The sequence below is a fragment of the Gorilla gorilla genome, chromosome 3 (assembly GCF_029281585.2).
Source record: "Gorilla gorilla gorilla isolate KB3781 chromosome 3, NHGRI_mGorGor1-v2.1_pri, whole genome shotgun sequence".
Classification (NCBI taxonomy): domain Eukaryota; kingdom Metazoa; phylum Chordata; class Mammalia; order Primates; family Hominidae; genus Gorilla; species Gorilla gorilla.
Window position 1 is genome coordinate 16,451,760 of NC_073227.2, and position 27,656 is coordinate 16,479,415.

At 43.2% G+C, this 27,656-nt stretch overlaps 1 long non-coding RNA gene across 1 annotated transcript in view; it reads right to left on the reverse strand.

Annotated features, from left to right (window-relative positions):
* LOC109026501 (uncharacterized) overlaps positions 1–27,656 on the reverse strand; it is a 60,963-nt gene that overhangs the window by 22,777 nt on the left and 10,530 nt on the right. The window contains exon 2 of the long non-coding RNA XR_002005495.3: positions 25,065–25,190. This is a non-coding gene — a long non-coding RNA (uncharacterized lncRNA). The remainder of the gene's footprint in view (positions 1–25,064; positions 25,191–27,656) is intronic.

The following is a 27,656-nucleotide window of genomic DNA, read 5'->3' on the forward strand; positions in this document are numbered from 1 at the left end:
ACACTTTGCCCCAGCCCACTGGATAACGCCAGAATTTGAGGGTTGTTATTGGCTTAGATGTAATGAAGTGTTTTTGCAGGAGGTCTTGAGGAGGGTTGGCAGTCCCCCCATCAGCAACAACCTCAGTGAATCTTACTAGAGTTGCAAGCAACAGGAGGTGAATCTCCTCAGACAGGGGAGGAGTGCTGCTTCTGCTGGCAAAGGAGGCTTGGCAAAGTCTAGAAGTTCAAAGTTTTCACTGTCACTGGAATCTGCCCATGTGTCCATTTCCAATTCTCAAGGCCCTGCTGTTTCCCAGTTAACATCATAACTTAAAGATGAAATAATAAAAATGAAAACATATGCTCATGAATGTTTATAGCAGCTTTATTCATGACAGCCAAAATTGGAAACAGTCCATTCATAAGAAAGCAGGTAAACAAGCCGTGGTATTTAAACAATGATATACTACTCTGGAAAAAAAAATGAACTGCCAATACACCCACAAACACAGATAATCTCCAAAATATGATGTGAGTGAAAGAAGCCTTACACAAGAGTACATATTAGATGATTCCATTTATATAAAGATCTAAAACAAGCTAATCTAATCTATAGTTGAAGAAACAGAGGTTACCTTTACAGATGTGGGGGCAGGGATCAATTGGAAAGGGGTAGGAGGGAATATGTTGCGGGTAATGTCCAGACTTTCAACTCTTTGATTGGAATTTTGTCAGCTAAATGTCCATTTTCATAGTCTACAAGTTCTGCTTTCCAAATAATGGTTGGTCAGAATTCCACTAAGTCTTCTGCTGCTCTGTAACTAGGACTCACTTTACTCCAGTTCCCAATAACACGCCTCTCAATTCATTTTGAGTCTTCACCAACAGCACCCATACTTCTACCAACAGCCTATTTATGATGATTTAGGTATTCTCTAAGACAATATAGGCTTTCCCTGCTGTGTCCCTTACTTGATCCTGAGTCTTCACCAGCAGAGTTCTTAAGATCCCTATTTCTACTGAGAGTAGGTTCAAGGCAATTTAGTCCTCATCTATCATGCTCCTGAAAATTCTTCCAAACTCCACCAATTGCCGAATTCCAAAGTGACTTCCACATTTTTAGGTATTTCTTGTAGCAGCACACCATTTGTGGTTACAAACATGTATTATTGTTTCCTATTGCTGGTGTCTCATATTACCACAATATTAATGGCATAAACAACAAAATTGGTTATCTTACAGTTTAGGAGGTCAGAAATGCAAATAGGTCTCACTGGGCTAAAACCAAGGTGTTGGCAGAACTCCATTCCCTTCTAAATGCTGTAGGGGAGATTTCTTGCCTTTTCCAGTTTCTAGAGACTGCCCACATTTCTTGGCTTGTGGTCCTATATCTCTATCTTCAGTCAGTAATGTTGGACCAAGTTCTTCTTATATTGTCATATCTTTGAGTATACTGCTTCTGCCTCCCACTTCTGCTTTGAAGAATCCTTGTGATTATTCAAAGGCTCACCAAAATAAACTAGGATAAGCTTCTCTTTTTATGGTTAACTGATTAGAACTTTAGTTCCATCTGCAACCTTAATTCCCCTTTGCCATCTCTATTAGTCCGTCCTCACATTGCTATGAAGAACTACCTGAGACTGGGTAATTTATGATGAAAAGAGGTTTAATTGACTCACAGTTGTGTAGGCCTAACCAGAAGCATGACTAAGAGTCCTCGGGAAACTTACAATCATGGCAGCAGGCAAAGGGGAAGCAAGCACCTTCTTTATGTGGTGGCAGGAGAGAGAGAGAGCATGAAGGAGGAAGTACCACACACTTTTAAACCTTCAAATCTCCTAAGAACTCACTCACTATCATGAGAACAGCAAGGGGGAAATCTGCTCCAATGATCCAATTGCCTCCTACCAAGCCCCTCCTCCAGTGTGACATGAGATTTGAGTGGGGACACAAATACAAACCACATCACCGCATGGAAATCTTTAGGCAGCCATTTTCCTGCCAACCACACCCAGCCTGGAGAGAATTCCCATGAAGTGACAGGGAAAGCAGTAGCCCAGATGGAGCCCAGGGATCACCTTGAGTGGAAGTGATTGAGCTGAGAGTCCAGGGAAGCTAAAGCAGGTAAAATCCACAAAGGAGATTACAAAAGAGGAATAAGGAAAAGTAGGGAATAAAAGAAAAATACCTGAGACTAGGGAAAGAACCACTAGAAAGGATTAGAGGGAACAATCTCTGCAGCTTACTTAAATACAAGAAGAGTTCCTCTTCCCTCCAGCCAGAGTGGAAAACCTTACTATTTGTGGAACATCCAGTAGAAAAATCAGAAACCTATTACTTCAGTAGTGGAGAGAAATTTGTCCTAGACTAAACGATGGTCTGGTCCCACCTCACAAGCTTAAAAGAAATAACCAAAATAATTAAACTGTTTTCAAGTAACTTGCCTGTATCCCAAAAGAAAGCACAAAAATATAACAAAATACAAAAATATCTAGCACCCAACAAGGTAAAATTTACAATGCCTGTCATCGACCAAACAGTTACCAGGCATGCAAAGAAGTAGGAAAATATAACATATCACTAAGAGAAAGAGCAGTCAATAGAAACAGACCCAGAAATGACATGGGTTGTAGAATTAGTAGACAAGGGCATCAAAAACAATTATTCTCACTATGTTTTATGTATTCAAAAATGTAGATGAAAGATTAAGCATATTAAGAAGCAACACAAAAGATATTTAAAATACCCAAATTGAACTTCTAGGGGTTAAAAATACTTCTAAGATAAAAAATACATTGGATGGGATTAAGGACAGATTTGATACTGCAGAAGAAATAATTTGTTAAATTTAAGATTTAACTGAAGCTATTTAAATTGACACAAGGAGAGCAAAAAGAACGCTCCTCCCCCAAAAAGTAGACATGTATAACTGGAATCATGAAACAGAGGAGATAGAAAAATGGGAAGAAAAAGTATTTGAAGAAATAATAGCTAGAAACTTCCAAAGTTGGTTAAAACCATAAACTCACAGATCCAAGAAGCTCAACACAGGACAAGCACAAAAATCCTGAAGAAAATAAGACTAAGAAACATCATAAACTTACTTGCTCAAAACCAGTGATAGGCCAGGTGCAGTGGCTCACACCTGTTATCCCAGCACTTTGGGAGGCCAAAGAGGATGGTTTGCTTAAGCCCAGGAGTTTGAGAGCAGCCTGGGTAACATAGTGCGATACTGTCATATCTTTGATTATACTGCTTCTGCCTCCCTCTTCCGCTTTGAAATTGGTCAGGAATAGTGGCACATGACTATAATCCCAGCTACTCAGGAGGCTGAAGTGAGAGGATCAATGCTGCAGTAAGCCATGATCCTGCCACTGCACTCCAGTCTGGGTAATAAAGCGAGACCTTGTCTCAAAAAACTTTTAAATAATATAAATAAATAAATAAATAACAGTGATAAATACAAAACATTGGAAGCAACCAGAGCAAAGAGCACATGTCATATATACAGGAAACATGATAAGGATTACAAGCAGACTGTTAGAAATAATGAAGCCACAAGACAGTAGAGCAACATCTTTAGAGTATAGGGGAAAAAAGGGAACTGTCAACCTAGAATTCTATACCCAGCAAAACTATCTTTCAAAAAATGAAGATAAAATGGAAATATTTTTAAACATACAAAAGCTGAAAGAATCCCTCAACAGCAGACTTCCCCTACAATAAATATTGAGGGAAGTCCCTTGGACAAAAAGAAAATAATATCAGGTAAAGTCTGAAGCTATACAAAGAAAGGAAGAGCACTCAAAATTATAACTATGTAGATAAACAGGAAAAGTTTTCCTCCTGTGATTTAAATCTCTTTTTAAAAAGAATGAACTCTTTCAATTAAAACTGATATTAATGTGGTGTGTTATTAATAACATATATAAAAGCCAAATGTATAATAACAATAGCATAAAGACCAAAAAGAAATAGAAGTATACTGTTGTAAGGCTTTTATGCTGTACACAAAGTGGTATACTATTCTTACAAAGGTAAATTTTGATCTATTAAAGATAAATAATATGAACAACTAAAGCAACCACTAAAACACACACACACACACACACATTCGCACACATATACATACATAGTGATATCTAATAAGTAAACAAAAGAGGTTAAATGGGATCATTAAAAATACTCATTTTATCCAAAACCAGGCAAAAGGATCTATAAACAGATGGAACTAATACAAAATAAGCAGCAAGTTAAACTCAATGATATCAATAAACAAATTAAATGTCAAATGCTTTTAAATATATGACATTTAACACACTAGTTAAAAGGGAGTGATTATCAAATAAGGAAAAAAATAAGACCTAACTATATGCCACTACCAAAAGGGGAAAAAAAACTGAAAAATAACCCCCTCAAAATGAAAAAATATTTAAATATGAAGACACAACAGGGTTAAAAGTAACAGATTAGAAAAAGATACACCATGTTAATACTAATCAAAGAAAACTAGGATGGCTATATTAACATCAGACAAAGTAGATTTCAGCAAAGAATATTACCAGGAACAAATAGAGTAATTTCATAATGATAAAGGAGTAAATTCATTAAGAGGATGCAAAACTTCTAAGCATTTATGGACCCATAATCACAGAGTTTCAAAACACATTAAGCAAAAACTGACAGGACTAAAAGGACAAATGGACAAATAGAGAAATCCATAATAGTCTGATTTCAGCACCCCATCTCAATAATTGATAGAAAAAGTAAACAGAAAATTAGTAATATAGCTATTACTTGAACCATACTATCAACCAACTTAGCCTAATTGACATTTAGAGAACACCCTACTTAACAACAACAGAACACATTATCTTCAAGTGCATATAAAATATTAACCAAAGTAGTCCATATTCTTGGCTGTAAAACAAGTCTCAATAAATTTTAACTTGGCTGGGCATGGTGACTCATGTCTGTAATCCCAGAACTTTGGCCAACTGAAGCAGGTGGATTGGTTGAGTCCAGGAGTTTGGGGCTAGCTTAGGCAACACGGTGAAACCCTGTCTCTACAAAAAAATGCAAAAGTTAGCCAGGCGTGGTGGCACAGGCCTATAATCCCAGCTACTATGGAGACTGAGATGGGAGAATCACCTGAGCCTAAAAAGTCAAGGCTGCAGTGAGCTGTGATCATGCCTGCACTCCAACCTGGGCAACAGAGTGAGAATGTGTTTCTAAATAAATAAATAAATAAATTTAAACTCAATTTAAATTTAAATGCACAAAGTACTCCCTCCAACTATGACAGAGTTAAAATAGAAATTAGAAATCAATAACTGAAAAGTGTCTTTTAAAATCCCCAAATATTTGGAAACTAAATAATGCACTGACAAAGAACCCGTGAGTAAAAGAGGAAATCAAAAGAGATACTTGAAATATTTTTAATTGAATAAAAACGAAAACACAACATATTCAAAGTTCTATGATTCACCTAAAGCAATCTCAGAAGGATACGTATAATGTAAAATGTCTGTATTTAAAAAGAAGGAAGACCTCAAATCAATGATTTCAACTTCTAACTTAAGAAATTAGAAAAAAAGATTACACGTTGCAGAACGGTGAGCCAATTACACCTCTTTTTTTATAAATTACCCAGCCTCAGGTATTCTATAGCAATGCAGAAATGGCCTAATACAACATTAAAAATTGCTCAATATAATTCACATTATAAACAGAACAAATCAGAAAAAACACATATCATCATTACAAATGCAGAAAACACATTTTACATAATCCAACCTTCATTTCTGGTTTTTAAAAATCTCAGCAAGTCAGCATATGAGAACTTCTTCAATCTGATAATGAGCATATATAACAAAATTATACCTAATATTATAATTAATGGTGAATGATCCACTGTTTTCCTTCTAAGATCAAGAACAAGAAAAGGATTTCTGGTTTCGTCTCTTCTCCTCAACATTGTACTGGAGGTTGTAGCCACTGTAATAAGGCAAGAAAAAAGATAGATACCCAAATGGGGAAAAAACAAGTAAAATTATTTTGATTCACAAATGTCATGATCCTTTATGTAGCAAACCTGATGCAATAAACCAAAAAAAAAAAAAAAAAAAAAAGCTACTGGAGTGAAGTGAGTTTATTTTGAGTTTGCAAGACGTAAGATCAATATAGAAAATTCAATTGTATCTCTAAATACTAGCAATTAACAATCAGAAATTGAAATAAAAGTCTGTTTACAATATTATGAAAAGCAACCCAATTATTTAAATGGGCAAAATATTTGAACAGGCAGTTTACCCAAGATGGTATTTGGACGGTATAAACACAAGAAAAGATGCTCAGCATGATTAGTTATTATGAAATGCAAATTATATCACAATGAAATACTATTACATGCCTATCACAGTGTCTGTAATTTTAAAAATTGATTAATACCAGGTTTTGACAAGAATATGCAGCAACTGGAGCCCTCATACAGTACTGATGAAGATGTAAAATGGCACAATTATGTTGGAAAACAGCAATTTTTTAAAAAGTTAGACATACATCTGCCCTATGATTCAGGCATTCCACTCCTAGGTATTTAACCATAATAAATTAAATATGCATCTGTGCAAAGATTTATGCACAAATGTTCACAGCAGCTTTGTTTTTAATAATTTAAAAAATAGGCTGGTCGTGGTGGCTCATGCCTATAATCCCAGCACTTTGTGAGGCTGAGGTGGGAGGATTGCTTGAGTCCAGGAGCTTGAAACCAGCTTCCTCAACATAGTAAAACCCTGTCTCTACAAAAATTAGCCGGTGGTGGCGCTTGCCTGTAGTCCCAGCTACTCAGGAGGCTGAGATCGAGGATGGCTTCAGCCCAGGAGGCAGAGGTTGCAGTGAGCTGTGATTGTGCTACTGCACCCCAGCCTCGGTGACAGAGCGAGACCCTGTTTCAAAATAATAATAATAATAATACAATCCAAATGTCGATCAATAGGTAAATGGAGAAACAAACAGTGGTATACCCATAAATGGAACAATCTTAGCAATAAAAACAGATGGATTAATGATGAATGCATCAACAGAGATGAACATCAAAACAATAATGCTAAAAAAAAGAAGCCAGACATAAATGAATATGCACCAGATGAGTCCACTTATATAAAATTCTAGAATATGCAAAGCAATCTGCAGTGAGGGAGAGATCAGTGGTTGTCTGAGGATGAGAGGGAATGAGGAGGAGATGGGAGGAGCAAAAGGAGGGATTTACAAGGAGGCACAGGAAACTTGGGGCAACGGATCTGTTTACTATCTCCATGGTGATGATGGCTTCACAAGTGTCTACATTTGTCAGGACTTAGCAAATTGTATGCTTTATGTATAGTTTATTATATTCCATTATGCTTAATAAAGCTACTCTTAAAAAATCTTGTCTCCTGGAGCTTTCATGCTAGTGGCATGCAAAGTAGAAAGTACAAGAGAGGCTGTCCAAATCCAAACTCACTGGCTCTATCGCCACCTGACACATTCTATAATTACTCACTTGTGTCATTTTTTTCTTCTCCTCCCACTAAAATGTAAGCTTTCAAAAGAAAGGGACTTAGTCCACTCTCACTGATGACATGTAACAAGATGAAGAAAAGTTCATGCTCTTGGAACCAAGTTCCTCTGAGAAACACAGTCAGCCTTGCTGGAAAAATGGCCTGATCAGCTCTGAACATTTCAGAGACCTGGGGGAGCTGCATGTGGCAGGGTTGGGTGCAGGGGCTGGGTAGCCAGAGGGTGGGAAATGCCACCCAACTCAACTCCTCCACCCTCTCCAACCCCTGCCAGTTTTCTGTCTATGCTACAAGATTGCAGAATGCTTGGAACCTGTGGATTCCTCTTTTCTTGCCGACTTGGTGAAGGAATTGCTCTGTGTGCATCAGGGTGATGAGGGTGAATGAAAGAGAATGAGGACGTGGGAGTTGAGCCATGAGAAAGTAAAACCAGGGTTAACAGACTCCCTGGGGAGATTTGGGGGTCCTTGGACCATGAATTGCAGTTGGAGGCATTCCTACCTAGGTCTCGGTGCCGGGGAGGCGTGAATGGATACTCCTGAAACAGGTATGGAAGTGAATCTCTGCAAGTCTGAAAAGCTTGGAAATTCACAAGGTTACAACGTGAATGTGAATGAGCTGAGGATCTTGCTCTTCCTGCCTCTCTGCTTTGTCTCCAAAGCTCTGCCCACAGGGGAAAAATCATTATATTTTCTTATTTGTGGTGAAGCATAAACATTGGAAAGAAATAGAACAGAAAAATAGCAAGCTCCTCCCCAATCCCAATTAGCTGCAGAGAGAAACTGGCTTTTCTTGGGACTGGGAAGAACCCCTGGCCCAAGTGGCCTCCTGGAATCCTGGGGTGAATGGCTCCAGATTTGGGGGATGGTGCCCTGGGGGAGAACTGGCCAAATAATCAGGGCATTCACATGAAGGGCTTTGTTTGCTGTTTCAGTGCAAATTAGCAATTAGTAAGGGCTGGCGCTGGGCCACCTCCCATTGCAAGGCCAACTGGCAGCACGCGTCATTTTGTTCTTGGCTGGGGACCTGCAGGCTGGGTGTCAGGGAACAGGCAGTGTCTAGGTCTGGACAAGAAGCACCATGGGCCTCCACCTAGCTGACTGCTCCTCCTCCCAGACACAGTGCTGAGGGAACCCCTGCATGTCGCCTTCATCTGCAAGGAAATAGGAGCCCTGGTTCCACCATTGCACTCAACAGAAGGAAACAGAGTAGGAGAGTGAGTGCTTTTCATAAGCTGAATCAGCTTGGGAGGAATGGAACTGGTATCCAAACTCTCCTGCTCCCTAGTGCAAGGTGTTTCCCTTAAACCAGAAGTTCTCAAACTTGAATGAGCCTCAGCAGGCCCTGGAGGGCTTGTGGAAACACAGATTGCTGGGCTCTATTCCAGAGTTTCCAGTGAATTTGCATTTCTAACAAGTTCTCGGGCGATGTTGATGCCAGTGGTCCTAGGCCCACACTTTGAGAATCGCTACCCTAAAACATTTCTTACAAGATAATGAGAGAGAATATTTCCTTCCTTATTCATACTCAAAATAATTCTGGGGTATAAGCAAGGACTAGCAGGAAAAATGGGGAGCTACACAAATCATTTTGACTGGCATCAGGAAACAAAAGAAATGGGGATTCAGATGAATGATTGAGTTCACCAAAAAAGAAAGTTAGACAAACTTAAGAGTTTGGCAAAAATCCACTTGGCCTGCATAGAAAGCTGGAGAAACTGGGATCTAAGCAAAATTAATTATTCGCAGGGATGCCCTGACTTGGTATGTTTAAGGCTTAAAAGGCTTTCTGACCCTCTGCATGCCCCTCCAACCATCTAGTGCCCAAGGAACAGTGCAGGTGAGCCACAAATGCTTTGGTTTTATTGGAGACAGTTGTCCAGACCTAAAGCTGCCAGACTTAGCAAATAAAAATAGAGGGTGCCCAGTTAAATTGGAATTTCATATAATTATTTGGTCTATGTGTGTCCCAAATATTGCATGGAGCACACTTAGACTAAAAACTTGTATCTAGCAACCCTATCCAGCTGCTGCTCCTGCCTGTCCCAGCTCCAGTCCCATTTCTGCTGACCTGCATCTAATTCACATACCAGCCTAACCCATCTCTGCAGAGACTATTAAATTATTTCATCCATCAAAGTGCTTAGAACCATGTTTGGCACAAGGGTAGTGCTCAGTGAATGGTAGCTCTCCTGTCTCCTGTGTGGACAAATGTCCTCCCACTTAATTCTCACCATCACCTTGCAAGGTTACCATAATGCCATTTTACAGATGGGGAAACCAAGGCTCCCAGTCAGTAAGGGATGGAGCTGGGTTTAAACCACACTTGATCTCACTCCAAAGCCACTCTCCCTCCACTGCAGCCAATGCTACATCCATGCACAGCTGGCCGGTGTCATTAAGCATGTGTGACTGCCCCAGGAGGATCTGAGGTTCCTGAAAACTTGTCATTGTCCCCATGGCCTGGCGCAGGAGTGTGGGGGTTTGGCTCATCCAGGTGCTCCCTAGACTCCCATGACTGGAGGTAATCTTGGCCTTGGTCCGTTGGATGCATGAGATCTTGGTTTTTCACATGAAGGAAATAACTCAGGGAAATTGTAGATATCACGGTGAAAAGCCCCCAGACTTTGGCGTCAGCCAGACCAGGCCTTCAATCCTGGCTTGGTCACCAACTGGCTATGTGACCTTGGGCAAGTGGCTAAACCTCTCTGAATATCAGTTTGCTAATCTGAAAAATGGGACCAGCCATGCCCGCTATTTCTGCTTTCTGGGCTGCTGGGAGACTGATGTAGAATAACGGGTGATGCATCACTTCGCAGATTGCAAGGGGCTGTGATGAAGATTTCAGGGCTTCTGGTGAGTCCTGAGGTCTCAGGGGATAGGTCAGAGCTAAATGTCCTGAGAAGGCTGGCTCTGAGGTGCTGAGCCTGAGAGCGACTGAGGTTTTCCAGGGCTCACGGTGGAACTATCAACCAAGGACTGCAAAATGCCTCTTCCTGAGACATTTTAGGATGATGCATTTTAGTCATTGTTTAAAATGTGTTGCAAATCTGTCTCTTTATTTGAATGAACTCATGTTATCTAAGACACTCATTATTATTAGGGTCACCAACTGTGCTGGTTTGCCCAGGGCCTAGGAGCTTTCTGGGACACAGGACTTTTGGTTTTATAACCAGGGAAATTCCAGGAACACTGAGACAAGTTGGCCTCGCTAGTTATTGTTGGTTTTATCATTATTATCCAGTTCCTTACACTTAGACCGATGGCTCTTTACATCTTCCTCTATTATCTCTCTGAGTCCATGCCATCACCTCCAATTCCTAGCAATTGCCATTATTGACAAGTACTGCTTGGATTCCATAACGGTTTTACAGCCAGTATTTATTTAACTATTCACACTGTTCCCACGAAAAAGACATTGCAATTCCTGGGAGCTCTGAGACTGGGGAATTCATACATCTCTCTTCTCCCTCCCCCTGCAGGCATCCTCGAGGGATCTGCAATTTCTTTCTGTCTCTCAGCTCCTGGAGATGGTCAGATCCCCAAGCTGTTCCTAGAAAATGGAATGTTTAGTACCAGGAACGAATGACAACCAGAGACAGAGGAAAACTCTTGCGAAAAAACAGAAACATCTGAACCCCATCACCCCCTTCCACAATGACTGTTGGATACAGGCAAAATCATGGTTCCTTTCTGCAAACCAAGTGCTAAGAACAGCCTTCCAAGGTGGAATCCAAATTCCCATGCTGCACCCAACTAGAGACAGAGGAGCAGGACCAGGGCATTCAGTCTGAGTGCAGAACCTAACGCAACTTGGCTGAGTTGTTAAAAGCATGAAGATGCCTAACTCAACATTCCAACCCATGGCAGGGCCTATGAATTAAACTCGTTGCTTTGTTGCTTTGTTTTGCTCATTAATTCAATCCAGACATTGGGTTTTTGAGGAATTATAATGTTCTTAGCATTCCAAGAGGGAACATAGAGGTTGGAAAATGGGCTCTGAGAATTAGAAGTCTTTTACTCCTAGAAACTCACCATATAGAAATAATCCTCCCCAAAGTGCTCTGGAGTAAAATAGAACTCGGTTAGAATCTGGGATCTGCCTCTTCCCAAAGCCCTGCATCAGGCAAGCCTCCTGGTCTTTTCTGCCCTGGGAAATGGACTTCAGTACTACGTAACACAGAATTATGCAGTTGAGAAGGAAGTTTCAACATGTGCAAGGTGCCAAGTAAAACTCCAGGCACAGGGAGGGGTTTGTAGTAATAATAGGAAGAGCGGCCAGCCTCGCAAAATGTCTGCATTCCCATATCAACAATGTTTGGAAGCAAAATACAAAATCAAACCTTTTAAGTGTGTTTGTGTGATTGACTCATAATTGATTTTTAAATTATTTTAATATTTCTTGTAGCGCCTTTGACCTGTGGAGACATTCAAGAACCTCTGATCTCAATGATGACAAGAACAATAGCAATAACCCACCTACTAGAGTACTTAGCGCAGAACAGGCACTATTGTAAGCACTGGGCTTGCACTACCCACCTCAGCCAATCCTCCCAGGAAACACAAAGGAAATGTCTGAGGTAGGTACTAACTTTGCCCCCATGTTTAAGAGGAGGGAATTAATACCTAGACAGATTGAATGCCTTGCCTCGAGTTACAACAGCAAAGGCAGGGTTTGAACGCAGGTGCCTCGAGTTACAACAGCAAAGGCAGGGTTTGAACGCAGGTGCCTCAAGTTACAACAGCAAAGGCAGGGTTTGAACGCAGGTGCCTCGAGTTACAACAGCAAAGGCAGGGTTTGAACGCAGGCACTCCATGTCTTAGTCCACATTCCGAACCATCCTGGTCCAGATGCTGGGCCCCAGGCCTGGAGGCACCACTGATGTCCACCTCATTGTGTGTTCATTAGTTTATATGTGAAGGGACTTAACGCAGACACATTTGTTTCCATACAGTTGTAAAGCTTTCATTCCTGAGATAAGATGTACAGAAAGGGTCAATGTAAAGGTTGATGGTCTTTACAATAAAAATTTCATCAAGATGAAATAGTAAGCACTTGTTTTGTTTATTGAATTTTTTTGTCTGGTTTTGAGATGGCATTTCACTCTTGTCACCCAGGCTGGAGTGCAAATGGCGTGATCTCAACTCACTGAGACCTCCGCTTCCCAGGTTAAAGCGATTCTCCTGCCTCAGCCTCCAGAGTAGCTGGGATTACAGGCACATGCTACCATGCCTAGCTAATTTTTGTATTTTTAGTAGAGATGGGGTTTCACCATGTTGGCCAGGCTGGTCTCAAACTCCTGACCTCAGGTGATCCACCCGCCTTGGCCTCCCAAAGTGCTGGGATTACAGGCGTGAGCCACCACGCCCGGCCCATTGAATGTAACTCTTCCATTCACCATCCTGCTTCAGAATCTCCATTCTCCTCCTGACCAAATGGAGTTTTACTTGAGTGCCAGTAGTAGGGGCTGGGTAAATACAAGAACAGTTCTTCTCCCAAAAGGAAGATGGGAGAACGCCTAAGAAAGATGCACAGAGTGGGGAGATCAACAAATGGGCCTTGGAGTAAGCTGACTTGGGTTTAAATCTTGGCTCTGCCACCACGAGGCCTGTGGCAATAAACAAGTCACTTCAACTCACTGTATGAATCAGTTAGGGCTGTGTAACAAAGTACCACAGCCTTGAAGCCTTCAACATCAGAAGTGTATTCTCTCACAGTTCTGGAGGCCAGAAGTCCAAGATCAGGGTGTGGGCAGTGTTGGTTCTTCCCGAGGGCTGTGAGGGGAGGATAAGTTCCAGGCCCCTCTCCTTGGCTTCTAGATGGCCATCTTCTCCCTGTGTCTTCACGCAGTTTTCTGTCTGTATGTGCCTCTGTGTCCAATTTCTCCTTTTTGTGAGGACACCAGCCATATTGGATAAGGGGCCACTCTAACACTCCGTTTTACTTAATTACATATTTAAAGCCTCTATCTCCAAATACTGTCACATTCTGAGCTCCTGGAGGTTAGGACTTCAACATATGGATTTGGGGGGACACAGTTCAGCCCCATAACACTGGCCAAGTCCCAGCCTTCTGATCTGTACAATGAGATTGTTGTATTCATTCCTCTTTCCCCCTTTTTAATTAAAAACTCCTTTTGGATCCTCCTTCCTGAGGCTTCCTATTTTTCATCAGTCAACCAACTTTTATTCATCTCCCATTATGTCCCACACCCCTGTGCTAAGCTGGGCAGAACCCAGATGGCCCTGAGGGTTCCTTCAGTCAAGAGCAGAACTCAGGCTACAAGCAGATGCTCAGGTGGAAGAAAGTTCCAAATGCCATGGGAGCCCAGGGAACCACTCTCTTGGGCAGTCAAGGAGGAACCCCAAACTGATCTGAAATAATGAATAAAAGTTCACTCACTAGGGAGAGCTTGGGGCTGTGGGAGGGATGAGTGCATTCACAGTAGAGGCGGCCAATGAAACATGGATATTTTTTGGCTTGCCAGAAAATCTAGACCCCCCTGTAGATCCTCCTGATACCAGAAAAACTGGCAAGCCAGGACCCAGCATGACATCCAGCCTCCATCCCTTCTGATACGGTTTGGCTGTGTCCCCACCCAAATCTCATCTTGAATTGTAGCTCTCATAATTCCCATGTGTTGTGGGGGGGACCCAGTGAGAGATAATTGAATCATGGGGGTGGTTCCCCCCACACCATTCTTGTGGTAGTGAATAAGTCCCAAGATCTGATGATTTTATGAGCGGTTGCCCCTTTCACTTGGTTCTCTCAATTCTCTCTTGCCTGCCACCATGTAAGACATGCCTTTTGCCTTCGACCATGACTGTGAGGCCTCTCCAGCCACATGGAACTGTGAGTCCATTAAACCTCTTTTTCTTTATAAATTACCCAGTCTCGGGTATGTCTTTTTCAGCAGTGTGAAGATGGACTAATACACCATCTCTTTCAACTGTCCTCCAGCCTCCTGCCTGCCCTGCTATGGCACAGCCCCTGCCTCTGCTGCTCATGGGCCTCTTTAGCTCGTCCTCCCGGCCCCCAGCCACTTCCATCGTACACTGGGCTCCAGGGAGGTGAGCTTACAGGCCAAGGCAGGCCACCTGGATAGCCCATGGAACCCCTTCCCTACCATTCCAATAATGCTATTTCCATGCACAGTTGCACACATGTGTGATGGCGTGTGTATGCGTGTGTGGGGGGGTGTATGAGAAAGAGAGAGAGACAGAGAGAGAGAGAGAGAGGTTTTATCCAGAGGAAATTAAGTCTCCCCATGATCTGCAGTGCCCAGACCTGGTCTGTTCAGTTCAGCTATCTAAGCTGCAAGTTTCTCTATGAGCAAAATGGGGGAAATAAGACCTAAAACCTAATTAATAGAGTTAATACATGCAAAGTGCTTAAAAGTCCACCTCAAATGTTCAAATAATGCTCACTGGCTAGTTTTATTGTATGATTAGTGCACAGATTTGTTGTTTCAATTAAATGAGATGCTATGTACGAGGGACAAAAACAATGCCAGGTAAACTGGAGCTGTTCAACGAGCAGTTGATGTTAATTTTAGGGATAAATGCTCAGGTCCAAAAACTTTGGGTTGATGACCCCAGGCAGAGTTGAAGTAGCCAAAACTCCCTCTCATTGGCCTGCATCAGAAGGTACACGGTCAGAGATAGTCAAGAGCATTAACCAACCTGTGCTGAGTGCCTCTGTTTGCATTGCTCTGAAATTACTTAATATCCATAATATTAGAGGATGAACCATTTAATTACGCATTTCATTTACTCTCCACTACTCTTGCCTCCATCTGAAAGAGGAGGAGGCTGAAGCACAGAGAGACTAAGTAATGTGTCAAGATCACACAGCAGGTGAGTGGTGAAACTCTGCATAGGGCACAGGGCAGAGCTCTTTCTCTCAGGAAGCAGAGCTGGTCTTTGTGCAGAATCAGTTCTACGCAGCCATTCACTCCGAGAGGCAAAAAGGGGCAGCTGCTGGACCATTTGAAGTCCCCAGCCCATGTGATAGAAATGCCTTAGCTGCCCACAGACTGCCAAAACAGACCTTCACGTCACGGGCTGGTTCCCTCGCACACAGAGTCAACCAGCCTGAAACCACCATTGCGAATCTGTTTCCTGTTTTGACAGCTCACAATCCACCGTGCCACTGCTCTTTCACAAGTCTCCTCTGCCAGCCAGGCTGCTTCTGAAGCTCAGTCATGCTTTTAATAAAGAGCCGGTGGGGGAAATCAGTCCCAGGGAGCACTGCACAAATGTATGGGCTGAGGGGCTGCCGTTCAAATGTGTTCAGTGTCCACAGACTCCCCTGGCCTCCAGGGTGCAGAGGCCTTCAGCCTCCACCAGTTTCTCAACCCCACTCTGAAAGGCAGGGGGTGATGACAAGCATTGCTTGTGGCCTGGTCCCTCATGGTAAAAAGCTCATGGTAAAAAAGAGGTCCCTCATGGTAAAAAGAGATGAGTAATTACTCCTCAAAGCAGGTAAAACTCTGGCTTCCCAGGGCGCTTCACCTAGATATTTTTCTAGAGTTCCCCTTTGGAAACCAATTTTAAAACCAGAGAAATGTTTTTCAAATGTATCGCTGTTGTTGCCAATTCATTCATTCATGCATTCGTTCATTCACTCAGCAAGTATTCATTGGAATAAGTACTACATCTTAGTTTTTGAGATACCACTAGGAAGTGCAATTGTAAATACGATGGTAAAGCCAGCCCTCGGTGTCCACATGGGACCCATGGGTACTGAGAGCTGATTAGAAGGTATTTGAGCATCCATGGATTTTGATATCCTCGGGGGTCCTGGACCCAATCCCCCGTGGATACAGAGGGCCGACTGTATTCCTATTGTTATTTTATCATGGATGCTGTTGTTGTTGCTTTCATTACTTTTGATAATGATATCCCTGTTCTAAAGCAGCCGATAGCCTGGATTTGATTAATTTTAGCATCAGAAGTTATTTGGAGCTAAGTATAGCAACTCAAGAAACCTATGACGTGGGGTAATAGTAAGAATGTCTTCACAGTGCTTTCTCATAATATGCTTTTCCATAAAATCATTTACTTTATCCTGGTAAGACCTCTATTAAAAAGGAGCTATTTTTCCTACTATACAGAGAAGAAAAATAAGGTTCAGAGAGAGAAAAGATCTTGTCGAAGGTCACATAGCTAAAAAGTAGCTGAGCTGCCATTAAAATTTAGGTCCCTGACACAAGTCAGTAGGACTGTCACATAATAACCTGGCCAGTTATCTCACGATTATGGAAGATTTCATTAATAGACCCAAATCCTCACCCCTCCCTGTATCACACTCTTTGCCATATGATTATTTCAGTTTTATCTCTTAAAAAAACAAAAACAAAAACAAAAACAAAAACAAAACAAGACTATTTCCCCACCCATTGACTTGGAGTTCAGCCACGTAGCTTGCTTTGGTCAGTGGAATGCTAACAGGTGTGACATCACCAGCGGCCGGGATGTGTTTGGGTGGTTGGGTTTTTGTACCATTGCCATGAGAAAAGCACACCTGGGTTAGAGCCTTGGTCTCTGGAGGAGGATGAGAGGTCTGTGGGGCCTGAGCTGGGCTGCCCCAGGGGAGCCTGGCTGAGCATGGGCCAAGATCAGTCACCCTCCAGCTGACCTCTGAGCTAACTAAATGCTGATTGTTGTGTGCTGCTGAGATTCTGGGTTTGTTGGTTAGGTAGTGTTATTGTGGGTAATATATATCTTCTCATCCTGTTTTTAGGGCTCAGTGGCAGCTGCAGTATGGAGCAGTTCACCTCAGTGTGAGATTGAGTAGTACGAGGACTTACCTAATGGCTAAGACACAAGATATATGTGACATGTGTTCTTAAGCATTCATCCTACTGATAAGTCATTCAAAGCACTATTTCTATGTTAAAAACATACTTGGTGTAGTATACAGCAAGATGGAAGGTATGCATGAATGAAGATAAAGTATTAGATTTTTATCACATTTTTCTTATTAGAGGAACCCACTGTAAACTTTTCTCCCAGAACCCTTAGGACGGCCTCACTCCTTAACAGGAGTGCTTTCATGGAAAAACGAAACACTGGTCTAGTGGAAACTTGGACCATGAAGTACTGAGAGAAAGTTCTAGTGTTTTCCAACTGTATGATGCTAGGCAAGTCACTAGCCTCCGGGAGCCCCTGTTTTCTCATATAAGAGGGGGGCCTAGGCTCCAACCTACGAGTGTGAGGAAAATCTCACTCTCATGCTATGTAGTTATATAGCATGAGAGAATTTATGTTGCAAGTGTAAGGTATGGATGATGCTCATGACCTAATAAGTAAATAAAAATAACAAGTTTCCGTTGGCACAAACACGCCCTTCCACCTTTCTCCAGCAATAACTCTGCATAGAAACCCCAAGCAGTAAGTTCTGTTTCCTAGAATTCAAGAGGGACTTCTGAAATCATAGTATGCTCATGCCAAGACCCTAACGAATAGATTTAACACTGGTGCTACTATTATTTACCATCCAAGAGTGTTTACAGAGGCCAGTGGGGTTTGGGGTGCTGTCCAGAACCTATAGGTAGACATAGTCTCTTCCTTGCAAATAAACGAAGCCTTGAAATATTATATTTTTTATTTGTGCCATGGGCTTTCTAAAAAATAGCATGCCCTGCACAATGTTTTCCTTCCCTTGCTTAAATGCTCTCATCCTAAGCAGAAGAAAACAGTAAATGGAAGAAATTGCAGGCAGTGGGATCCAAAGGGAATTTTCAGAGGTCTCTCAACCCTGTAGTGTCTCCAAGCTCTTGAGTTCAGAAGTCAGAAAACACAGCTGACCAAATGGGAAAGCAAGCCATGGATTGCCCTCAGCTCCCACCTGCCTCTCTGCCTCCTGCAGGCTGCTCACCCCCTCTCTTGGTTGTGTCTCTGAATTCTCCCTCAAACGGACCCCTCTTGCCAGTCCTGAAGCCCCACCCAGGTCCAGCCCACATGGCCCTAGGCTTTGACAGTTTGCATCAGCCTCATTGCCAGTTCCTCTAATCCGGCTTCCCCTGCAGTGGAGTTCTCTTTCTGAACCCAAGACCTGATGGCATCTTCACTTGTTTCCCATTGTCAGTGAGCAGAGTTCCAGTGTCCTTAGTTTAGAAGACAAAAATGGCTCCAATCTGGCTGGCTCCAGCTTTCCTATTCAGCCTCGTAAGTGCCCCTCCCTTCCTGGCACAAGACCTGTCAGCCATGCCAATTTGACCACAATTTCCCATCATGGTATACTTTCTCCTGCCTCCACTTGGGCCTATCTTACCCCCTTCCCTGCCTAGAAGACTTCCATTTGACCTATTGATCCTAAGTCAAATACGATCACCTTGGGGAAAGTTTTCATTTGTCAGCAAAAGTTTACCAAGACCTTGGGCCCCATGCTTGGTTTAATGTTTTGCTATCACAGTCTTGAAATTCTTAACGGCTTTGTCTTTGAACTTGTGTTTTGTGAGTAAAGTCTGATGGGACAATAGAGCCTGCACGTGAGCAGAGGAAATACCACAGCATGTGTCCAGTGTACCCGCCATTCCCTGCCACCCCATTTCCATGAAGCACTCAGCTGGTCCAGAATTCTGATGGATCAATGATTCATGAGAGTTCAGCGTGACCCAGAGCAACTATACCGCAAGCATGAGGCCTCTCCATCTCGGTAACAGGGGCTCCAACTGCCCCTGAGCCCATGCTTTTTGTTACAACCTGAACTTGGGTCAAAATGCAGAAAGAGGACCATGATGTTCAAAGAAACATGAATGAAGGAGGGACTTTGTCTGATCCTTTTGTACTGATGTTGCTTCTCTGAATTAACCAGTCACCAACACTGGAGATGATGGCATTGAAAGAAAGACAGGGCAGGACACAATTCCCTTTTTGTCCAGTCCTTCCTTACTCAGCAGGAAGGCACAGATAGAGAGCATTGGTAGAATATGTGTGTGTCAGAGGTGCAGCCAAAACCGATGAGTTTGTTTTGTGCCTCGTTTCCAGTGTTCAGGTAAGAATGAAATACATGTGCCCAGAGGAGCTACAGGATAGGATAGGAAAGTGTAATTCCTGAGATTCTATATAAGAGATCGATGAGCTCATATTTGCATGGAAGACTGGCATCACACAGTTTAAAGATAAGTGATAAAATTCATGCTAAGGATTTTTAGTTTTATTTTAACTTAGATTGCAGGGTTTTTGTTTGTTTTTGTTTTTTTGAGATGGAGTCTCGCTCTATTGCCCAGGCTGGAGTGCAATGGCATGATCTCAGCTGACTGCAACCTCTACCTCCTGGGTTCAAGTGACTCTTCTGCCTCAGCTTTCTGAGTAGCTAGAATCACAGGCGCCCACCACCAAGCCCAGCTAATTTTTAGTAGAGATGGGATTTCACCGTGTTGGTCAGGCTGGTCTTGAACTCCTGACCGTGGGGGATCTGCCCACCTCAGCTTCCCAAAGTACTGGGATTACAGGCATGAGCCAGCCACCGCACCCTGCCATGATTGCAGTTTAATAGTAAATTTAAAGAATCGCAGGGCAAGAAGAAAACCACAAAAGAAAAGATGCTTTATATTTCAGTAACTTTATTTTTCAATATTTTTTGGGATACTGGTGGTTTTGGGCTACGTGGATAAGTTCTTAAGTGGTGATTCTGAGATTTTAGTGCACCTGCCACCTGAGCAGTTACACTGTACCTAATATGTAGTTTTTATCCCTCATCCTACTCCCTACTTCGTCAGGGTCCCTGATCACTCTTACGCCTTTGTGTCCTCTTAGCTTAGCTCCTACTTATTCGTGAGAATATATGATATTTGGCTTTCCATTCCTGAGTTACTTCACTTAGAAAGGCCTCGAGCTCTGTCCAAATTGCTGCAAAAGACATTATTTTGTTCAATTTTTTGGCTGAGTAGTATTCCATGGTGCATATATACTACATTTTCTTTATCCACTCGTTGGTCAATGAGCACTTAGGTTGGTTCCATACCTTTGCAATTGTGAATTGTGCTGCTATAAACATGCGTGTGCGAGTGTATTTTTCAATATAATGACTTCTTTTCCTTTGCGTAGACACCCAGTAATGGGATTTCTGGATTGAATGGTAGTTCTACTTTTAGTTCTTTTGGGAATCTCCACCCTGTTTTCCATGGTGGTTGAACTAATTTACATTCCTATCAGCGGTGTAAAAGTGTTCTCTCTTCACCACATCTATGTCAACATCTTTTCTCCTTTTTGAAAAAGGGGCCCGCCATTTTCATTTTGCACTCTAGCAGCCTTGCCTGGGGAGACAGACACGACGAAGAGGCATGCTCTGGCCTCCAGGTCCTGAGTGTGGAAAGAGGTGAGATGGACAGTTACAGACACAGACCGCCACGCTCACAGCTCTGCGTTTATCTCTCCTTCCAGCACATGGCTTGCTGCATGGTCATTGTTCATTGTTCTTCTGCCCCCTAGACTGTAGGCCCCATGAGGCCCTGGCCCCGGCACTGAGTCCTTGAGGAGTGCCTGTGAATGAACAGATGGCCTCTGACTTGATACCTTCTCTTTGTTCACATAATCACTTGATTCCCATCTAGTGGGGTGCTTAGTTCTAGACATGCCTGTTTTGAATTATCCCTCTTGGGCATTCCTTTTAAGTCACACATACTGAGATTGTTTTTGATTAAGGCAGCAAGGACATGAGGAATAACAAGAGATGAGACGTGCTTGGCCTTCCCAGGGATCCGACAGGAGCTGCCATGCTTGATGTCTCCAGTGGATTTCCATTTCTGCACCCTGTCCTAGAGATTCAAGAACTTGTCTGGTCCTCCAATCCTAGGAACCTTGGTAGCACAAGGGCCAATCTGCTCCAACACTGCCACTCCCAGGTAATCACATCTTGCTACAATTTCCTATTTACATGTCTGCCTGTGCAATTCATTTTGTTGAATGAACGAATGAATACATTAATCGGTAAATCAAAAGATGAAAGAATCAATGAAAGAATAGCAAATCAGAATAATGACTGCTGAATTTGCTCCCCTTGCTCCCCAAGGTCCTAGAGGGCGTGCTTAGTCAGCACTGAGTGCTTGAATCATGAGACCTCTGGCTCGTGTTGCATCGAGCTAAGCTGGGAATGGCAGACAGACCAATCATGTCAAGGTTCAGCTTTTCAGAGGCTGCAGGGTAAATGGGGCAACAGCACAGGCTTTAGAGCCAGATGGACAAGGGGTAAAATCTCAACAGTCCTGCTACTTTCTGTGATTTTGGACAAATCTCTTGTTGCCTCTAAGACTGAGTTATCATTTCTGCAAAATGGAAAATATATGTATCTTATGGGATTTTTAAAAATCATTGTATATCATTTATATTTTTAAATTGGCAATTCCTGGCATCAATTATGATTCTTATTTCCATCTGTCCCTAGATACACATAGAGATCTCAAGGCAGCTGCTATGGGAGTAGCTTCCAAGGTCATAGAGCTTTCATCTGCGTTATTTGGCCCATGAGATGTTTTCCATGTTCTGAGCTAGCTTGTATGATTAACTGATGGGAAAGAAGTAGAACAACTAGCAGACACTCAATAAACATTTACTGAACTGAATGGCATCCAAGGCCCTCCCCATGCCCTGCTTCCATTAAAGGCAAAGCTGTTCCCCACTTCTCAGGACCCTCCTTGTCCTCTCTTCTCCCTACTCCGTGCCAACAGCCACCAGGTCCTGCAGGTTTTGTCACTGTGTATTAGTTCACCATGAGTGCCTACTGTATGACTCATGCTATGCTGGCCACTGTGGATGTTGTGGGGAGCAAATCAGGAGAGGTCCTTGTCCTTGTAGAACTTAGTTTGGCAGAAGAAAACAGACCCTATACAAATACACACCAAATATTCGTTTCATTACATACTGCACACAGGGCTCCAGTGAAACAGGATGGGGAGGGAAAGAGTATGAACCTTCAGTGGGTGGGAAGAAGAAAGGTTCTGTTGCTGTTATTGTTTTCAGACAGAGCCTTGTTCTCTCACCCAGGCTGGAGTGCAGTGGCGTGATCTTGGCTCACTGCAACCTCTACCTCCTGGGTTCAAGAAATTCTGCCTCAGCCTCCTGAGCAGCTGGGATTACAGGTGCACACCACCACAGCCAGCTAATTTTTACACTTTTACTAGAGATGGGGTTTCATCATGTTGGCCAGGCTCATCTCAAACTCCTGACCTCATGATCCACCCGCCTCGGGCTCCCAAAGTGCTGGGATTACAAGCGTGAGCCACCACGCCCAGCTGAAGAAAGGCCCTTCAAGAATGAGAGGGAGCTGACCAGGAAAAAAGAAGATGAGAAGTGCTTCAGCGGCAGAGGAAATAGCACATGCAAAGGCCCTGGGGTCTGAAAGCACTCTGCAGGCTCAAGTGGAACACAGTGAGCGAGGTGGAGGTGGCACCACACTTGCTCACATTTACCGGGCACATAGGAGGTGCCAGCACTGTTCTGTGGCTTCATAGGTCTTGACTCGGTTAATCCTTCCAAAAGCCCTGTCAGAAGTTTTGGTCACCATTTTACAGACAGAGAAGCTGAGACCCAGGGATGTGAGGTGGCTAGCCCATGACCATCCAGATTCTCAGCGGCTGAGCCTGGGTTCCATCTAGGGCAGTCTTGCTCCAGGGCTCGTGACTAACCCACAGAGCTGCCTTCCTTAAGAGGGGCTATGGAGGCAGGTAGCAGGCCCGAGAGGCCATGCTAAGGAGGGATGTTTTCCTTCCAAATATCTCTTGCCTTTGCTTCTTAGCATTGACTCCTAATTCTCCTACTTGCTAAGTGGGTGGTCTTAGGCCAGTTACTCCACCGCCCTTTATTTCATTTCACAATTCTTTTTATCATGTTCCTGCTATGTGCCAGGCATGTGCTAGGAGCGGGGGAGACATGCAGTGGTGAGCAAAAGCAGGTGTGCACCTTGCCATCAAGGTCATTGCAGTCCAATTGAGGGAGAGCGTGTTAATCAAACAGGCTAATGGAGGTAAGGCCTGTGACGGCATGATGCACAGTCCCGGAGAAGCTATATGGAAGGGGCCCCTTCTGTGCCATGAGTCAGGGAAAGCTTCCCTAAGGAAGCTGCACTCAAGCTGAGATTGGAAGGGTAGGCAGGAAATATCCAGGTAAAGTAACAGGGTTGGGACTGGGCATGGTGGTCCACGCCTGTAATCCCAGCACTTTGGGAGTCCGAGGTGGGTGGATCACCTGAAGTCAGGAGTTTGAAACCAGCCCGGCCAACATGGTGAAACCCCGTCTCTACTAAAAATACAAAAAAATTAGCTGGGCCTGGTGGTGCACACCTGTAGTCACAGCTACTTGGGAGGCTGAGACATGAGAGTTACCTGAACCCAGGAGGCAGAGGTTGCAGTGAGCCTAGATCACACCATTGCACTCCAGCCTGGGCAACAGAGCAAGAGTCCCTCAGAAAAAAAAAAAAAAAAGGAAGAGGGTTGGGATAAAAATGGGGCTGCCCAAGGCTGGGCGTGGTGGCTCACGCCTGTAATCCCAACACTTTGGGAGGCCAAGGCGGGCGGATCACGAGGTCAGGAGATCAAGACCATCCTGGCCAACATGGTGAAACCCGGTCTCTATTAAAAATACCAAAAGTAGCTGGGTGTGGTGGCGTGTGCCTGTAATCCCAGCTACTCGGGAGGCTGAGGCAGGAGAATTGCTTGAACCAGGGAGTTAGAGGTTGCAGTGAGCCGAGATTGCATCACTGTACTGCAGCCTGGTGACAGAGCGAGACTCTGCCTAAAAATAAATAAATAAATAAATAAATAAATAAATAAATAAATAAATAAAAGAAAAAGAAATGGGGCTGCCCAGGCACCCAGTTACATTTCAATTTCAAATAGACAACAAATAATGTTTAGCAAAACATTATTATATTGCATGAGATGTGTTTATAATAAAATCTTACTCATCGTTTATCTGATATTCACATTTAACTGCACCTCCTGTTTTGGTTTATTCATTGAGTTTTGTTTGTGTATCTGGCAACCTGAGGTAGGAAGGGTATTCAGGACAGAGGGACTAGCATATGCAAAGTGATGATCATAGGACAAAGCACACTGTTAGAGAGAACCTGCAGGGAAACCAGTGTGACTGGGCACAGTAAGCCTCAGTTTCCTCACTTACAAGGTGGAAGTTGTAATAGTGCATAACTCACAGGAGTATATATGTAAAGTGTTTAGCATAGTGTTGGGGCAGAGTTATCACTCAATAAAGGTTAGATGCTATCATGCCTTATCCTTCACCTCCACCATCTTCATCTCCTTCTCTTTTTCTACCAATTCCAACCAATTCTAGATCTTTCTGGACCCTTGCAATTGCCATCATTTAAAAAAAGAGTGGTCAGGTTCTCACCAAAATTATGATTTAAAAAGCCCTAGAAGTTGAAGATTTTGTTTGGTGTCAGCTTAAGCTATTTCTGAAAATGACTCTGCTAATAAATATATTATTATTAGTCCACTTGTGTTGCTGCAAAGGAATACCCAAAGCTGGGTAATTTATAAAGAAAAGAGGCTTATTTGACTCACAGTTCTGCCGGCTGTACAAGAAGCATGGCACCAGCATCTGCTTCTGGTGAGGGCTGCAGGCTTCTTCCGTTCATGTCAGAAGGCAAAAGGTAGCTGGTATGCGGAGATCACATGGTGAAGGGGTAGCTGAGAGAGAGATGGAAAGAGGTACTAGGCTCTTTTCAACAACCAGCTCTTGCAAGAATTAAGAATGAAAACTCACTTACTCCCACAAGAATGGCACCAAGCCATTCATGAGGGATCTACCTCCACAACCCAAACACCTCCCACAAGGCCCCACTGGGATCAAATTCCAACATGAGACTTGGCAGGGCCAAATAAGCCATATCCAAACGATAGCGTATACTAACATACCGACTGGAAGACAATGACTCAGGAATGAAATTAGCTGCTACAGAGAAGCAGTATGCTACTCGGACATGGTGTCAGTTACCATAGCAGAAACTCAAGTTAGACATTGACTTCTCCCTTACATATGCAGGCTAGCCAGGCAGCCCCCAAGGTATCAGGAACCCAAGCTTCTCCCAGGATGTTGTTCTGCCATCTCTGTGATGTTGTTTTGTGGTCAGCCTCTGATAATTCGAATATCTGACATCTTTGTAGGTCTATTTCTATTGTCTTTTATTTCTGCTGGTTATTCACCATGGAGTCTTTTTTCTTTGTTTGCTTTTTTATTCAAGATTATCCCAGTTAAATAAATGAAGAAATTCTCCCAAAGAGTTCACCAACACATTTGTATTCCAACTAGCAGGAAGAGAAGAAATGGTGCTGGAGAGGGTATAAGGCTTCCCTTTAAGGGCATAACTCAGAGCTTGTATAAGTCACACTCATATCCTTTGGCCAAAACTTAGTCAAAGAGCCACAGTTGGCTGCAAAGAATGCTGCTAAATGTAGTCTTTACTTCAGGGGTGGCTGTGTGCTCAGCCAAAACGTCAGGCTTTTATTACCATAGAAAGAGGGGAGAACGGATATCAGAACACACCAGCAGTGTGCCAACAGCCAAGGTGCAAAGTCACTTGAAATAGACTCGGCTGGCATATCTTTCCATCTGGGATCTTTTCTAGCTCCAAGGAATGAGGACACAGGGGTCCTGGAACCAGGGAGGTTGGAAAGACAGGGATTCCGGGGAGTAGCAAAACATAGAAACAAATCTAGGGATAATTAGGACAAGGAGCTAAATGTGATGTTTAATGCCAGCCACAATGAAGTTTTCTACTCTAGTTGCTCATAAATTCAAAACAGCTTCAAGGAAGGAGAAACAGCTTGAAAAACTTTTGTGAGCATATAAATATGGTGACAGAATATGTTATATATTATTTATACACATTGTATGTAGAGAGAGAGAAAGAGAGAGAGAGAGAAAGACAGAGAGACAAAGAGAAGTGACACCTCAACTAAAATTGGTCTTTATTTTATATCTGTATTTGTGTCTGCCGATTATTGAGCAGTTGAACATTGGTGTTGCTCTTTGTTTGTTTATTTATTTATTGTCTTGCTCTGTCACCCCAGGCTGGAGTGCAGTGGTGCGATCTCAACTCACTGCAACCTCTGCCTCCCGGGTTCAAGGGATTTTCCTGCCTCAGCCTCCCAAGTAGCTGGGATGACAGGCACCCACCACCATGCTCGGCCAATTTTTTTATTTTTATTTTTAGTAGAGATGGGGTTTCACCATGTTGGCCAGGCTGGTCTCAAACTCCTGACCTCAGGTGATCCACCCGCCTTGGCCTCCCAAAGTGCTGGGATTACAGCATTTTGCTGAGCCACCTTGCCCAGCCTGGTGTTGCTCTTTAAATGAAAGCAACGTTGTGTGCAATCTCCTCCCTCCTTCACTCCTCAAAGCTTTAGGACATCCCTGCTCTCCACCAGACCTGGGCTGAAATCAGAGCCAGGATGCAGATGCTGCAAAGACTCCAGCTTCTCCCCCAGGAATATGTGTGCCCCTGGAAAGGCATAACCACTAGGCCTACCTATCGGTTCACAGCAGCACCACAGGGCTACAGGTATTCTGGAACCTTCTGCCATTGTGTATCAACAGTCAGGTGCTCCTGTCTTGATGGCCTGGTAAGAAAATACCCACTCTGGAGGAAGACAGTCCTAGGTTCAAATTCTTCTTCTGCAGCTTCCTATTCATGCGGCCTTATGGGAAAGAGCTTTGCCTTACATATGAGGCTGGCATGGTGTTGAGCAACAGTCTTGGGAACCAGGTGGACCTGGCTGTCATCTTGGCCCTGACTCCTCTAGGGTGACCAACTGTCCTAGTTTGCCCAGAATAGAAGGTTTCCAGAGATGCAGAAATTTCAGTGCTAAAACCATGACAGTCCCAAGCAAATTGGGACAGTTGATTGCCCTGCTACCAGACACATGCTCCAGGGCAAGTTACTTAATGCTCTGAGGCTCAATTTCCTTGCATATAAAAATGGGCCTAATAATGTCTATCTTGCAGGAGAGCTATAGGGAACAGAAATAGTGCCTCGTGCAGAGTAATCATCAGAATTATTATTAATATTATTAACTTCTCCCCCTCACTGCCTGTGCACCTCTTTTCTAATAGCCAGTGTCCCAATTTACCAGAAGGGTCCACATAGCTCCATC